At 45.6% G+C, this 16907-nt stretch overlaps 1 long non-coding RNA gene across 1 annotated transcript; it reads left to right on the top strand.

The window, feature by feature from the left end:
• Window positions 1-11997: 11997 nt before the first annotated feature.
• LOC130125394 (uncharacterized) lies at window positions 11998-16844 on the top strand. Its single transcript, XR_008811426.1, has 3 exons — window positions 11998-12444; window positions 14282-14469; window positions 15332-16844. It is a non-coding gene; the product is annotated as an uncharacterized LOC130125394 (long non-coding RNA).
• Window positions 16845-16907: the final 63 nt, after the last annotated feature.

Genomic DNA, 16907 nt, shown 5'->3' with positions numbered 1-16907 from the left:
CAAAAGCTGCTTGTCAACTTTTATAGATGCTCCACAGAGAGCATCCTAACAAACTGCATGACAGCCTGGAACAGAAGCTGCACCAAAGCTGACACAAAAAAGCCCTCCAGCGTGTTGGGAAAACAGCACAGGAAGGACATTGTTGGCAGTGAGCTGCCATCACTACAACATCGTCACAGCACTCGCTGTCTGAGGAGGGCTGAGAACATCATGAAAGACATTACACACCCTGGACACCATCTGCTTCAGCTCCTCCCATCAGGTAGGCGCTTCAGATCAGTCCACACATGCACAAAGAAACTGAAGAACAGGCTCCTTCTAATGAACTCAGACATCTCCTCAGTCTGACGAGACTGATGTGCTGCCACCACTGGGCACGTGCAATATTTGCAATATTTACTCACGGGTCACTTTAAACCACTTCATATCTGTCACGCCTGCATTTTTGCTGCCGTTTTTGCACCTTGTTAGCTGTATTTTAGCTTTAACTGTATTGTATTCTATACTTTATATTGCTTCTATTTTGTACTGATATTGTTTAGGATTTGTCCTTTTTATTGTTGATATTTTATATTTCTTATCTCTTTCCTGTCTCGTTTATTCTTTGCATGCACCATTTACAGTTCACACAACAGCAATTTCATTGTTCTTGCACAACAATAAGGTTCCTGAACTTGAACGCTCTCTCTTTCTCTGCCATTCCAGTCTCTCTCTCTCTCTCTCTCTCTCTCTCTCTCTCTCTCTCTCTCTCTCTCTCTCTCTCTCTCTCTCTCTCTCTCTCTCTCTCTCTCTCTCTCTCTCTCTCTCTCTCTCTCTCTCTCTCTCTCTCTCTCTCTCTCTCTCTCTCTCTCTCTCTCTCTCTCTCTCTCTCTCTCTCTCTCTCTCTCTCTCTCTCTCTCTCTCTCTCTCTCTCTCTCTCTCTCTCTCTCTCTCTCTCTCTCTCTCTCTCTCTCTCTCTCTCTCTCTCTCTCTCCCCCATCCCTCAGGTCTCTCATCACATTCTCTCCCCATCTTCTAAAAGGGCTCCCTTCCACTCCCCCCTCCCCCCTCTGTATTTTTCTCTCTCTTTCTCTTTCGGTCACGCACAGTCCCCTCTCCCTCTTCATCAGCTCCATCTGTCTCCGTAAGCAACAGGTCGACTGATATAATGAATCATTTCCTCTGGTTATTTCCTCTCCTTCTCATGCCCGTCACGTCTGTCAGTCAGTCTCTCGATCAACGCATAAACTACAGACTGACCACTGGCCGTTTCAACCTCCTCCTGGAGCCTTTCCATCAACTCCCTCCCTCAAATCCCCATCAATCTCTCCATTTCTCTGAAGAACAGATTAGCCTCATGGGCTGATTAATGCCCCATTAGTTGTCAATTCCCTGACTGCTGTGTGTCCTCTTTTTATCCCAATTACTCTTGACAACCTCACCATTTCTCCATCTACGCAAATAATCTAATTATTTCTGCCTTTTGTCTTCGAAGAACATCTTTTCCCCTCTCTCCTTATCCACATCAGTCCTCGGTGCTTCAAACAACAAACTAATGGCCAATACATTATGACAGCAGCTTAATTAACAACAGATTAATCTCTAATCCTGTATGCCCTTGGTACATTCACTGTTTCTCTTTGTCCTTGTCACCTCTCTCCTTCTGTCAAACCATGACCCACTGAACAGGAGATTAATTACTGACAGATTAATTAACGGGTCCATCTCTAATTAGCTCAATGTACGTTTTCCCCCACACAGCTGCTTCATACTAGCTTTGACTTCACGCGTCTGTAAGGCTCTGTCCATCAACATGGCTGTGTTTGAGAGGTAAAGAAAAAGTACATGTGTTTTATATGTTTCTGAGACAGAACACGTGTAGTGTACAGGCTTGTGTGTTTCAGGTACTGCGGGGGGTGTGTGAAGGACTACCTATACAGGTAAACCAATTTCATCCTTCCCACCACCCCACCCCCTCCCCATCTATCCTCTGTTAAGCAGTTTAATCTTCTCATTCTACTCATGTTTTCCTTCTCTTTCCACCTACATCCCTCTCTCTCCTGCCTCCCCACAGCCCCAATCCACTCAGCACAAGAGTCACATCTGTGGTAACGAAGAGCGAGGGCAATACGGGGAGGGCGTGGGGTGCAAAGAGGAGATTTGAGAAGACAAGAGAGAGAGAGAGAGAGAGAGAGAGAGAGAGAGAGAGAGAGAGAGAGAGAGAGAGAGAGAGAGAGAGAGAGAGAGAGAGAGAGAGAGAGAGAGAGAGAGAGAGCATGTACATGTGCCTTTCTGAAACTACAGGCTCGCAAGACAGCTATTCAATGAAACTAAAAATAAACAAAAAAATTACTTCTCAGACACTGAACCCGGTCTCTTTACTCTGTGTACAAATAACACAGCCTTACACTTTCACACTGAATGCAAGGCACACACTAAAGTCCAATTTTGCGTGCAGGTGATACGCCAATTCTTCCCATTAATGTCTTTTTTTTCTTTCTTTTTTTTAGATCCCTGACCCCCCGTTTTCTCCCCCAGTTGTATCCAGCCAATTACCCCACCCTTCTGAGCAGGAAGCATCACCTTGGAGGTTCATGACGTCACCAGCGAGGCTCAGCTCGCCAAGTTAACCTGATGAGCGGCAACCCAGTAATAAAATGTTGGCATTTTATGTTTCTGCAAACCACGGACACATTAAAATCTCGACGTTTCTGAAGCAAAAATACTGTAACGACCATGGACGACTAGACTCACTAGCCCTTGGCTAATGGGTCGGACCCTTTAGTTGACTGGTTAGCATAGTCGCTTGTGGTCCGGGCTACCCGCGTTCGATTCCCGGCTGCCCCCTGAATTCGCTACACTGGTGTCAGAAGTGGGATGGTGAAACCGTGAGGCCATCGGAAGAGCGTGCGCCCAGAGGCGTGAGGGAGCTGGTTCACAAATAGCTGGACGCTGATTCGAGAGTCATGGAAAGTGAGTTACATGAAACATGAGCTACTGATAACACACTTTCAAATCTGCTTACATATTCACAACTCTCAATATGCACTTTCAAATCTGGACAAAAATTTATTAATCTAAGTACATATTCGCAATTGTCAGGTTAACTATGTTAAATAATAAAGTCTTGATTTTAACCCCCGATCCTGCCAATGTGCTTCTGATAGGTAAATGTCACACTTCGTACATAAACACTATAGTCATGGAATCTCATTAACGAGACCAACCGGTAACTATGGCAACCACCACCATCATCAATGACCCTCGTGGCAAAAAAAAAAAATGCTAAAAAGGCCAAGAAATTGCTATGACAACTGGAGGGGAAACAAGGAGGGAATAAACAAGAGCCGAACTCATGACACACACATGCAATCGTGTGCACTCATATCTGGGGTAAACACACACACACACACACACACACACACACACACACACACACACACACACATGCACAAACACACATATGCATGCATAATGCATTCATGCATGCATTTCACAACTGCAACTACAATCAAACAGATGAAACTATTACTGTGATACAGTTTAAGACATATTGAAATACATAGTGAAATTAATTCTCTCTCATACAACATCAACATGGTACAAACTCATACATGTATGTACAGTGCATCCGGAAAGTATTCACACCCCTTCACTTTCCCCACATTTTGTTATGTTACAGCCTTATTCCAAAATGGATTAAATTCCTTTTTTTTCTCATCAATCTACACACAATACCCCATAATGACAAAGTGAAAAAGGTTTTGTAGAAATATTTGCAAATTTATTAAAAATAAAGAACTGAAATATTGCATGTACATAAGTATTCACACCCTTTACTCAGTACTTGGTTGAGGCACCCTTGGCAGCGATTACAGCCTCAAGTCTTCTTGGGTATGAAGCTACAAGCTTAGCACACCTATATTTGGGGTATTTCTCCCATTCTTCTCTGCAGATCCTCTCGAGCTCTGTAAGGTTAGATGGGGAGCGTCGCTGCACAGCTATTTTCAGGTCTTTCCAGAGATATTCAATGGGGTTCAAGTCTGGGCTCTGGCTGGGCCCCTCAAGGACATTCACAGACTTGTCAGACTTGTCCCAAAGCCACTCCTTCGTTGTCTTGGCTCTGTGCTTAGGGTCGTTGTTGTGTTGAAAGGTAAACCTTCGCCCCAGTCTGAGGTCCTGAGCGCTCTGGAGCAGGTTTTCATCAAGGATCTCTCTGTACTTTGCTCCATTCATCTTTCCCTCGATCCTGACTCGTCTCCCAGTTCCTGCCGCTGAAAAACATCCCCACAGCATGATGCTGCCACCACCATGCTTCACTGTAGGGATGGTATTAGCAAGGTGATGAGAGGTGCCTGGTTTCCTCCAGATATGACGTTTGGCATTCAGGCCAAAGAGTTCAATCTTGGTTTCATCAAACCAGAGAATGTTGTTTCTCATGGTCTGAGAGTCCTTTAGGTGCTTTCTGGCAAACTCCAAGCGGGCTGTCATGTGCCTTTTACTGAGCAGAGGCTTCCGTCTGGCCACTATACCATAAAGGCCGGATTGGTGGAGTGCTGCAGAGATGGTTGTCCTTCTGGAAGGTTCTCCCATCTCCACAGAGGAACGCTGGAGCTCTGTCAGAGTGACCATCGGGTTCTTGGTCACCTCCCTGACCAAGGCCCTTCTCCCTTGATTGCTCAGTTTGGCTGGGCGGCCAGCTCTAGGAAGAGTCCTGGTGGATCCAAACTTCTTCCATTTACGAATGATGGAGACCACTGTGCTCTCCGGGACCTTCAAAGCTGTAGAAAATTGTTTGTACCCTTCCCCAGATCTGTACCTCGATACAATCCTGTCTCGGAGGTCCACAGACAATTCCTTTGACTTCATGGCTTGGTTTCTGCCCTGACATGCACTGTCAACAGTGGGACCTTATATAGACAGGTGTGTGCCTTTCCAAATCATTTCCGATCATTTGAATTTACTAGAGGTGGACTCCAATCAAGATGTCGAAACATCTCAAGGATGATCAGTGGAAACAGGATGAACCTGAGCTCAATTTTGAGCGTCATAGCAAAGGGTGTGAATACTTATGTACATGCAATATTTCAGTTTTTTATTTTTAATAAATTTGCAAAAATTTCTACAAAACCTTTTTCAATTTGTCATTATGGGGTATTGTATGTAGATTGATGAGAAAAAAAAGGAATTTCATCCATTTTGGAATAAGGCTGTAACACAACAAAATGTGGGGAAATTGAAGGGGTGTGAATACTTTCCGGATGCACTGTATATATGTGTGTGTGTTTATTCATATTAGTTTGAATATACAGCTCAAATAGTTTGCACACACACACACACACACACACACACACACACACACACACACACACACACACACACACACACACACACAGTCCAAAGCAGCTTTCAGCTAGACACCAGACAGTGAAATACACCCCAGTCTTCTATTAGATCTGCCCCCTCTGTCGACTCATAAAAGCTTAAAAAGCAGGATTACTCCCCTGCCTTCCCAGATTCTTCTGGTGGTGTCGAGCCCAATGTGCTGACACAGACAACGCAAAGACAGGAGTAAGGTTAACGCAACGGCTTTTATTGCCAGGCTGGGGAGAGGGTGAGGTACTGGGACCATGCCATTGGAGACCGGGCAGTGACCCGGGCTGGTGGTGGACCGGGCAGGAGAGAGGGGCAAAGCTGGGGGTGAAGCCAGGCAGAACAGTGCTAGCGAGGAAATCGAAGGGGAAAACAGAGAACACAGAGTCCGGGGAGACGCACAGGGGAGGGGGCCAGGACCAATGAGGATGAGGGAAGACAAGCAGGGTTCCACGGAGACAAACTGAAGACCGGAGACAGAGACTGGCAGAGCAGGCAGGACCGAGGACACACAAAGAGCAAGGTTAGACAGGGAAACAGGTAAGAGGCAGTTTAGCAAGTACTCAATGCAAAAGACTGGAAGAGTAGACTGAACTGAGCAGGCGCTACGATCTGGCAAGATGGATGTGGCCTCTCTGCCTACGGCATGCCTGCCTCCAGTACACACACACACACACACACGCGCGCGCACATGCACGCACACACACACATGCATGCACGCACGCCTGCCTCCAGTCCTGCAGCACACACATGCATGCACGTGTATACACACACACACACACACACACACACACACACAAGCACGCACACCTGCCTCCAGGCCAGCAGTACACACACACACACACACACACACACCGAGGAGAGAATGAGGGCAAGTGGAGTAGCCATGATCAGGAAGACAATTAGAGAGAGTGGGCCGAAGAGGGTGAATCCAGGGGGTGCACAAGGGCAGATATAAAAGGTAGCTCCCATAGGCTAATTCTGTGTGAAATTGTGCTTTGTTTGACTGCTCGTAAGAGCCATTAGTTTGTTGTTGTTGCATCTAGTTTTGTTTTCTTTGTTTGACGTTTATAATTTTTCACAGCACTATGTCTAACCGTGCTTTTAACCATCCTTTACATCCATCCATTATCCAAGCCACTTATCCCAACTGGGGTTGCAGGATGCTAGAGCCTATCCCAGCAGTCACTGGGCAGCAGGGACACCCTGGACAGACCGTCAGTCCATCACAGGGCCCACACACACACACACACACACACACACACACACACACACACACACACACACACACACACACACACACCTAGGGACAATTTAGTATGGCCGATTCATCTGACCTACAGGTCTTTGGACCGTGGGAGGAAACTGGAGGAAACCTACGTAGTCACAGGGAGAACATGCAGACCCCATACAGAGGACGACCCCCAGGGTTGGACTACCTCGGGGCTTGAACCCAGGACCTTCTTGCTGTGAGGCGACCGCACTAACCACTGCGCCACCGTGCCGCCCCCATCCTTTATAGTTAATGCATTAATCTTGAGCCTCGACCTTGAGTTGCACACCACATAGAACACACATACTACGTCGCCTGATTAGAAAGTGAGATTACAAGAGAAGTGTCGCTCCTCCTTTTGTAATGATGGACTGGGACAGGTCAAGTATCTTCATAGCCAGACACATTCATCTGTGAAGAGTCTTGCTCAAAGGGAAAAACGCGCACACACGCAACACACACACACACACACACACACACACACACACACACACACACACACACACACACACACACACACACACACACACACACAAACCAGACTTTGCTGTTGGGCTAATCTACCATGCAGCAATAAATTTAGTCAACAAAAGACAGAGTAAATGATAACCCAGCCCACGCCAGCAGCAATGCCTGCACAACTGGAGGAGAAGAGGCTCCTAGCCAGGAAATGGGCAATATCGACTGAAAATTAATTGATCCATTGTCGATTGATGGTCCAGGAGAGAGGTCACCAGAGAGGCAAACATAAATAGTCTTCCGATGGTTTCATTATTATGATTGGACTGCAAGGGATGACTCTTGAAAATTAAATTAACATTGTCTTTTCCCCTGCCCGTAATTCTGTTTAGCCAGCAATTCTCAAATATTCACTCATCTCTGCAGCAACAGAGGTACGGGATGTGGCCCAGTCCAGTTCTGCACCCCGGAGGACCTTGCCAGCCTCGGTATAAAACACCCCTGCCATGTTTTGACCTATCAGAACCAGAATCAGAATCATGTTTATTGGTCATGTAGGTTTGCACTACATGAATGTGACTCTGGTTTCGGGGCTCTCTCAGTGTACTTAACATAGAATAACAACACTACAACACAACAATTCGGATATATATACACAAGGATTGACTATACACAGGCAATACAAGAAGTGATAAAGTACAATGATGCATATCAGAGATGCTGAAATAGATGTTATTAATAGATGTTAATTCTCCTGGGGCACTTTTCTTCTCTAAAGATGAATTTGCACACACAAAGTGCAACTAAAAACACGTGCAAGTCCCAGTGAAAAGTGTCCGTACCCTGATTCCAGACCATGTTTCCACGTGGAGCCGGGAAAGATCAGCGGCACAAGTGCAAGCAGTCTAAATTCTCAGATGTTACTGGTTCATGTTACAGATCCCTGAACTACAACTCAACAGTAGTCCGACTTTCTGAACCAGGACAGCTTTGGTCCATAGAATGTGGAGAAGGGAGTCCATGGGGTTCTAAAACCTAACATGGGCTCATTCCAGCTTTTTGAACCTTCCATGAACCCTCCACAGCTTTAAAAGTATCTGAATCTCCCTGTTGTGCTCAGTTGGTCCACAAATTACAAGCTCTCTCAGTAAGAGGATCAGATCAGAGCACAATGCAAACACACCAAATCCCAGGTTCCTCCCTCTTGAGATAGCCATGAGACAATAGGTGTTTATCCAACAGTACACAAACACACACACATGCACACACATACACGCAGATACACACACACACACATTCATGCTTGCACACACACACACACACACACACACAAACACACACACACACACACACACACACACACACACACACACACACACACACACACACACACCTTTTCTCGACCAAAACTGTACAAGCAACAAGAAATTAAAATGGAAGAGGGAAGCCGGGGTGGGAGGAGGAAGTATGATGGTTGAATAGCTTATGTCCTCGACAGAAAACGCCAAAGAGACAGAAAACGCGTATCTTTTTTTTTCTTTAACTGCATTGTTTGTCCCAGAGAAGGTTGGAAGATGATCCAAAATTCCTCCCAAGCACCAGGAGATTGGTCTAATCTGATCTGGCGGAGACATTTGGCCTGAATTAATGGCTATGGAGAGATTTTCCGAAAGATCGTGAACTTGTGGTTCCACACTTCCTTTCTGCACAAGAGGGACTTAAATGTTTCAGCGGTCTAGAATGATGAATAATGAATAGCTACACATTTTTCTCCCTACATCTACGTACGTGACTCCCTGCATTCCTCCATTATATGCTCTCTATATCTCTTCTCAAACCCAAACACAAACAGGCTTTATCCACACAAATCTCAAAAATGAAAAATCGGGCTATGCTAGACATGAAAAATGAAGAACTAAATCATAAAAAACGCACAAGAAGGGTAACAATAACCACGGAGATTGTTGCTCCTTTTATTTTTGAATGTTTGACATTACATAGAGTAGAAAACGTCTTATTGATGAAATTTGAATACAACTCCACTGTTCAATAACACATCTGAAATTCCCATGATCATTCAGAACACACACACACACACACCATGTCACACTATACTTGTGGGGACCCCTCATTGACTACATTTATTCCCTAGCCTTTACCCCTAACCGTAATCTAATCTTAATTCTAACCCTAACTCTGAAACCAAGTCCTGACCCTAAAATAGATGCTTTTCCTCATGGGGACCCATAAAATGTCCCCACGGTAGGTGGTTTGCTAAAGGGTGACCAAATGTCCCCACTCGGATAGAAAAACCTGGTGTACACACACACACACACACACACACACACACACACACACATCGGTGTGTGAAGGATCTCCCAAAATAGCTCCTTGTCTGCCAACGAAACAATAAATAAATAAAAACTAAATGCAGTTAGAAAGACTCACAGATCTCCATAAATAGGCCTATTATCTCCTGATCAATTAGAGAACCCACAGAGCCAATCAATTCTATTGATGTAGATGACACGATCTTGACATCATCAATCAATTAGCCAGAATGTCTAGGGACCAGACAAAACAATCTGCTTGACATAGTCATCATCAAAGCTACACAGCTGCTTCTACTGGGTCCCTCTCAGGACTGGACTACCAAAATGTAGATGAAGTCTGGGTTCCACTGTAAGACATTTATTCAGATTAGGTCCCCAAGTATGGAAAGAACAAATTCTATTTGGAGTGTCAAATCTAAACTAAAAATTTTGTTTAATGGTCTAATGGTTGTACAATGGTGACCATGTTGTTAGTTCCTCTCTCACAGTGAGATGGTGCAAGCTGCCTTTACAACATTTATCATGCTATAATAAGCATTAAGTATAAAATCTTTGTCAAAGCCAGGAAGATGCCCAAACAGTGCACCAGCTGATCGAAGAGAGGAGAAGGATAACAGCTGTCTAAGGATAAACCAGTGGTGACTCCGTATGTGACGAGAGTGTCGGAAGAGTTGAGACACGTATTTTCCAAACACCACGTCTCAGTGGCCTTCAAACCCCAAAACATGCTGTGCCAGAAACTGGTCCACCCCAAGGATCAGGTCCCCCGGCACAAACAGAGTAATATAGTGTACACTGTTACGTGTCAGGATCATTGCTGTGACTTGTACATTGGGGAAACCAAACAGACACTGGCCAAGAGGATGGCACAACACAGAAGAGCTAACACGTCAGGCCAGGTCTCCGCAGTCTACACCATCTACAGGACAGTGGCCACTCTTTCAAGGATGAGGATGTGCACATCCTTAATAGTGAGGAACGCTGGTTTGAATGGGAAATCAAAGAGGTCATCTATGTGAAGAGGGAATGACCATCCCTGAACTGAGGGGGAGGGGTACATCTGTCGCCATCTTACAATGCTGTGATTGCAAACATTCCCAAATCCTCTGTGAATAGTACACATGGCCATTGAAACAGTTAATGGTCACACCCATATTTGCATATGAAACTGGTCGTTGGTTTTAGTTGGTATGCCACTGTATTGCTTATAAGGGTGGGGATACCTGCAGTTAGTTGAGACAGAAGAGGTCACTTAGATGAGCGATGAAACGTATCTGTCAGTAAACGTTGTCCCAGAAAACAAAAAACGTCCCCAGCACATCCCCTAAAGGTCCTCCCCGAACGTCCGATAAATGTCATTGTGTAGGGTTTTCATTACGTTATGGGTACGTTATCGCGGGACGTCCTTGTAACGTCTTCGCAACGTTACAGGGATGTTAGAGGAAAGTCCTCTAGCTGTCCCTGTGACGTCACGGGGACCTTATTGCATGACGTTCAGCAAACGCCCCAAGGTAATTACAGGGAGGTTAGGAGAAAGTTCTCAAGACGTCCCCGCAATGTTATTGTGTGACGTTGCGAGGACGTTACAGGGACGTTAGGGGAAAGGTCTTCTAGACGTCCCCGGGACATCATGGGATATTACTGTGGGACGTTCTATGAACGTCTCGCAATAAAGTCCCCATGACGTAATGAAAACCCTACATAATGACATTTACCGGATGTTCGGAGAGGACCTTCAGGGGACGTGCTGGCGACGTTCTTTTGTTTGCTGGGGCGTCCAGATGAACTGATTCAACTTTCTGGGATCATTGAGCCAAACTTTTAGTACTTATTTTCCTCATATTTCACTTTCTTTCTCAGTCTGTTCCTCTTCCCTCTCTCTCTCTCTCTCTCACGCGCGCGCGCACGCGCGCGCACGGCAACAGCTGTGGGGACAGGAAGTCTTCCAATTTTTGGGGAAAGGCTGCCTTGTTGTGATTATCATCATGGTATTTTTTGCCATGATAATCGTCCATTGAAAAGTTGATATTGTGACACCACGGTCAAAGTTGATACAATCAGTGTCTGAAGATTATAGAGTTGACTGACTTTGATCTCGTCATCTGAACCTAACCCAATCGCCGCCGTCACAAAATGAAGTAGTGTGTTGATGAAGAGGGAGACAAGGGATAGACAGAGAAAACAGGGGGGTTTGTGAGAAAGATGGCAAAATATGAAAAGACGCAGTCAGATAGAAAGGAAAAGAGACAAAAACAGGAGTGAGGACTATCTTTCCAGCAAGACAGGAAGAATGGAGGGAAAAATACTAGATATTCGCAGATGGATCTGTGTGTGTGGGTGTACATTTTATAACAGGAAAAGCAAAGGGGCAAGGTTCACCAAACCCAAATATTACCCCCCTCTCAGCATGTACACACACACAAAACCAAATATAATTGGTTGACAACTTATCTCTCTATCTCTCACACACACGCGCACACACACACGCGCACACACACACACACACACACACACACAGGCCTAGCCCGGTGAGTGTTGCTAATCTTCTTAGTACACAGGGGTTGACTGTTGGAACAGAACAAAGTTCACTTCAACAACAACAACAGGAGTGACAATCCTGTGAGTATCAGTGAGACAGAGACAGCGACAGTAAAACCTGCTAACCCTCTTGGTTAAATCTGGACGGCCTTTTTCCCTTGAAGAAAAATCATCTGAGGTCCATCCAAACTAGCTAAATGTTGCAGACTGACTCAAACTGCATCTTGAGTTAAATAGTAATTTCATAACTGACTGAAGCAAATTAACGATAACCAGCGACGAAGCTTGCAAGGTGTTTGCAGTAAGTAAGTTTATGAAGGGCTGCCTCCTCCATGACATCTCCAGGGACCGCCGCTTAAACTCCGCTTCACGTTAGAGACAATACAAGGATTACACAGCAGGTATGCCAGTGGAAACGATTGCCTGACCTGGGCAAACCCCCTCCCGAGCTCGCCATTAGAAGCCTGCACATCTGAGAGCATCAAAACGGTGAGTGGGCATTCCTCAGCTAGCCTGCTCTGCAGTTAGCTTCCTGTCTGGCCTGTGTAGAGACGTTGGCTGTGTGGTAGGAAAAAAATACTCTTTCTTGTGAACAACTCTGCCAACTCCACAGGACAACAATCAAACGACTGGCTAGTACACACAGACGGCGAGGGAAGCCGAGAATGGGGAAGGCTAATATTTGACCAAATATCATACTTGTTTATCTACCTGTAGCATGCAGTTCAATAAGCCCCCATTCCTTTGCTGCTCACATCCACTTCGGCTCGGCAAAGCTTGTAAAATGCATGAAAGTCATCCTTGGCACTTTTCGTAATGAACGTAGGTTCTTTACACCACACAGAGCTTTGCTGGTTTTTCGTTCCGGCGTTTAGACTGATTTACATTCCGCGTTTACACATTAAACCAATAAAATATAAGATCATTGATTTGACAGGTACGTCAGCCAATAAGGCCCTGTGATGGCGGCCCGTCCAGGGTGTCTCCCCGCCTGCCGCCCAATGACTCCTGGGATAGACTCCAGCATCCCCGCGACCCTGAGAGCAGGATACGCGGTTTGGATGATGGATGGATGGATGGATGGATCATCCAATAACCTGCAAACTAATAATACTGAAGTTGAAAATAAATGCGACTCGACACTTTCAGAGTAGCCAAACAAAACGCAGATTCTATTCACAGTAGCCAATAAGACGCCGTGTAACAAAGTGCGCTCTAGCACTACGAGAGTGAATTTACGAGCGTGCACAATTTTTACTCAGTACCCATCCATCCACCCACCCATCCATCCATCCATCCATCCATCCATTCATTATCCAACCCGCTTATCCTGCTCTCAGGGTCGCGGGGACCAATAGGTGCCCGTCCACACGTTGTGCCCGACGACGGACAGAGAGTTGAAAAACGGGTCTGTCCGTCCAAAAGCTGGACATGTGGGGCGCACAATAGCCAGCAGTTAGGGAAGGCTTAGCCTTATTTAGCCTACTGTACCCGCCACCCCTGCTAGTAGCTACACATACTGGCTCCATTAGTCCTTTAGTCGACTGGTTAACGTTGTCGCTTGTGAGTCACGGGTTCACGTCCCGGCTGTGGCGACGGTCTCCCAGATTGCCCCACCCCCGAATTTGCTACATTGGTGTCAGAAGTGGTGAGACCGTGAGGTCATCGGAAGTGCGTACGCCCAGAAGGAGCTGATATGCTGAAGCGCGGGGACGCGCTCCCCGAAGAGACGGTCTCACCATCCCGCTTCTGACATCTATGTAGCGAATTCGAGGGGGCAGCCCGGGAGACCATCGCCACAGCCGGGACGCGAACCTGTGTCTCCTACTCCGCAAGCGACAACGTTAACCAGTCGACTAAAGGGTCCGACCCGTTAACCAAGGGCCAACGTGTCTACTTATCCATGCACGTTACAATATGAAACTGATCGTTAGTTTCGGTTGTTATGCCACTGTATCGTTATAAGGGTGGGGATACCTGCAGTCAGTTTAGACTGAAGCGGTCACACGAAACGTTTCTGTCAATAAACGTTGTGTCCAGATGAACTGATTCAACTTTCTTTGATTTTCTTACCTGGATTACTGAGCATGCATAACGACATCTTCATTTCCCAGTTGAAAGTTAAGTCAAACTACATCTAAGTATTTGCCTTATTGTTGCATTACAATAGTACTGAACCACAGTGAAAACTGTGGGAATAAAATATTGATTGCAATCCCGTTTTATCCTTTGGGTCTTGATCAACTCCTTAACAATTGCTCTAGGGATCTGCACACCTACACCACGGTCTGTTTGACCTTCTCTCTCTACTCCCACTCTCCCATAGGAACGGTATGGAGGTGCTAAGTGGTCCCTGGGCTAATCTCGCTCTGCTGCTTAGACAGACAGTCGGTCAGACAGACGGCGACACAGACAGCTCGTTGCCCACCAGCCTGCTGGTCCTGGTGCTATTCCTGTCTGTCCCTCTGCTCATGATGCAGCTGATCGTCTACCTACGCTGGAAAGTCAAAGAGGGTAGGCCATATCATTCACAAATGTATGTCAAGCCTGTTTGCAGACCTCATGCTACATTATACTTTATAACACTCCAGTCTTGCTGGAGGGAAGCCCACGGCATGAACACAGATGGGGGGCACACCACATTAGCATCCCGGGCGGACAATCAATACTAAAAACCTATGCACTCACACCACACATGGGCTATTCTTCCCCCGTTAATGGCCCTCTATTCCAATTCCTAGGTTGCGGCACACTGACCAACACAAATATCCATTATGCCTTCATTTCTAAAGAGCTCCGAGATATTTGCCCCATCCTGTAACCCCCAGACGGGGCAGGATTCAAGCTCTTTAAAGTTACATTTACCTAAACAGGGAAAATTCGCAGTGGCAGCCTGGCAGGCAAGGGGGAAAATACGTCTTAACTTTGCACAATTTGACATGGGATAATTGCTATTATGTATTCATTTGCTGAAACTGTGCTTGAATATGTGCCTTACAACATCTCTATGGAGCCTGTGTTTTGTTTTCATCCATATGACGATGTCAACGTTGCACTGAGCCCCCCCCCCCCCTCTTGGACATTGACAGCACAAGACAGCCATTATAAGTACAAGCAGTGGCAACCTAATTAAAATCACTAATAATAATACATTTCGTATGCTGGCCCTTGTATTAATTCATTTAATTAATTTTGTACCCACCCTGACACCTTCCCTCTGCCTCCCCTACTGTGCAGTTGTTAAGTTTACAAACTAATCTTAACCTCAAATTTAAGAAATACCTTATAATTGAGTAAATCTTAAGGGTTTTCTGATTAATTTCTATCTTTCTCTTCCGATCCCCAACCCTCATTTCCCCCCTATACTTTTGTTTAGTTGAGGATGAGATATCGGAGTCTGTTGAGAACAGAAGCGCCATCCACAGGCCAATGTGCAGAACTTCACTTCCGAGACGAAGAAGGAGCGTCGGCTGACACACGCCCACACACACACACACACACACACACACACACACACACACACACACACACACACACCTGATACACTAGGCCAGAGACAGTCAGACTGGTGAGATGAAGCCTCTCCTCTCTTTAACATGTTTGTCCTATTGGATCCAGGATAATACTGTTAACATGCATGGATAAGTAGACACGTTCCATGCATGTTACAATACTGATCCTGTCTGCAAAGGATGTTCAGTAACCCTGGACAAGTTACATGGGGACTAGCTGTGCCTTCAACTGATGGATGTAGAACTTCTAAAAAAAAAAAAAAGATAATATGTATAAAAATGAACCTGTTAAAATTCAAAATGCCAAAACAAACTTACTCATATGAAGCTCTTGGTTGACGGCTGCACCTCTGAGAAGCCAAGAGCTGAAGGTAGCCTTTATGGGGAAGGATTTGCTCTAGGGACAAGGAATACCCTCATTTTAAAATATGGCTTTATTAAAAACAAAAAAAGGCTCCCATGCTCTTAAATACATAGAGATGATCTTTTAAACTCATATGTGTTTTGCTGACTTTATAATATTGATATAACAGGTGAAGACATATGGACACTAAATCTGAAAGTAGTACTTTTAAGAGAAATCCTGACCTTGGGTCCCCCGGCACAAACAGAGCAATATAGTGTACGCCGTTAAGTGCTAGGATTGCCATGACTTGTACATCGGGGAAACTAAACAGACACTGGCCAAGAGGATGGCACAACACAGGAGAGCTCACAGGTCAGGCCAGCACTCTGCAGCCTACACCATCTACAGGCTAGTGGCCACTCTTTCAAGGATGAGGATGTGCACATCCTTGACAGGGAGGAATGATGGTTTGAATGGGGAGTCAAAGAGGCCATCTATGTGAAGGGGAACGACCATCCCTGAACCGGGGGGGGGGGGGGGGCTAAGAGTACATCTGTCACCATCTTACAATGTTGTGATGGCAAACATTCCAAAATCCTCTGTGAATAGTACACAAGGCCATTGGAAACAGTTGTTAACGGTCACGCCCATATTTGCATATGAAACGGATCGTTGGTTCTGGTTGTTATGCAACAGTATTGTTTATAAGGGAGGGGACACCTGCAGTCAGTTGAGAGTGAAGGGGTCACTTAGATGAGTGACGAAACATTTCCCTCTCATTAAATGTATCTGGATGAACTGACTCAACTTTCTGTGATTTTCTTACCTGGATTATTGAGCATGCATCAAGACACAAGTTCTAACCATACACTCAGAAGTGCTACGTTATCCTGCTTAAATCCTGACATCTACAGTTGAGTGATGCAAATTACAACAAATCAAATCAAAGCAAACAAGACAGACAAACATATGAAAATAGATAGGTAATGGACACAGCACACGTCCACATTGTTTGTTGAGGACAGCCTGAAACTCAGTGTGTGTGTGTGGGGGGGTGGGGTGGGGTGGGGGGTGGGGGGTTCGTGTTAGTGTCA

Source organism: Lampris incognitus, chromosome 15 (assembly GCF_029633865.1).
Source record: "Lampris incognitus isolate fLamInc1 chromosome 15, fLamInc1.hap2, whole genome shotgun sequence".
NCBI lineage: Eukaryota > Metazoa > Chordata > Actinopteri > Lampriformes > Lampridae > Lampris > Lampris incognitus.
This window is presented reverse-complemented; position numbering and strand designations above follow the sequence as displayed.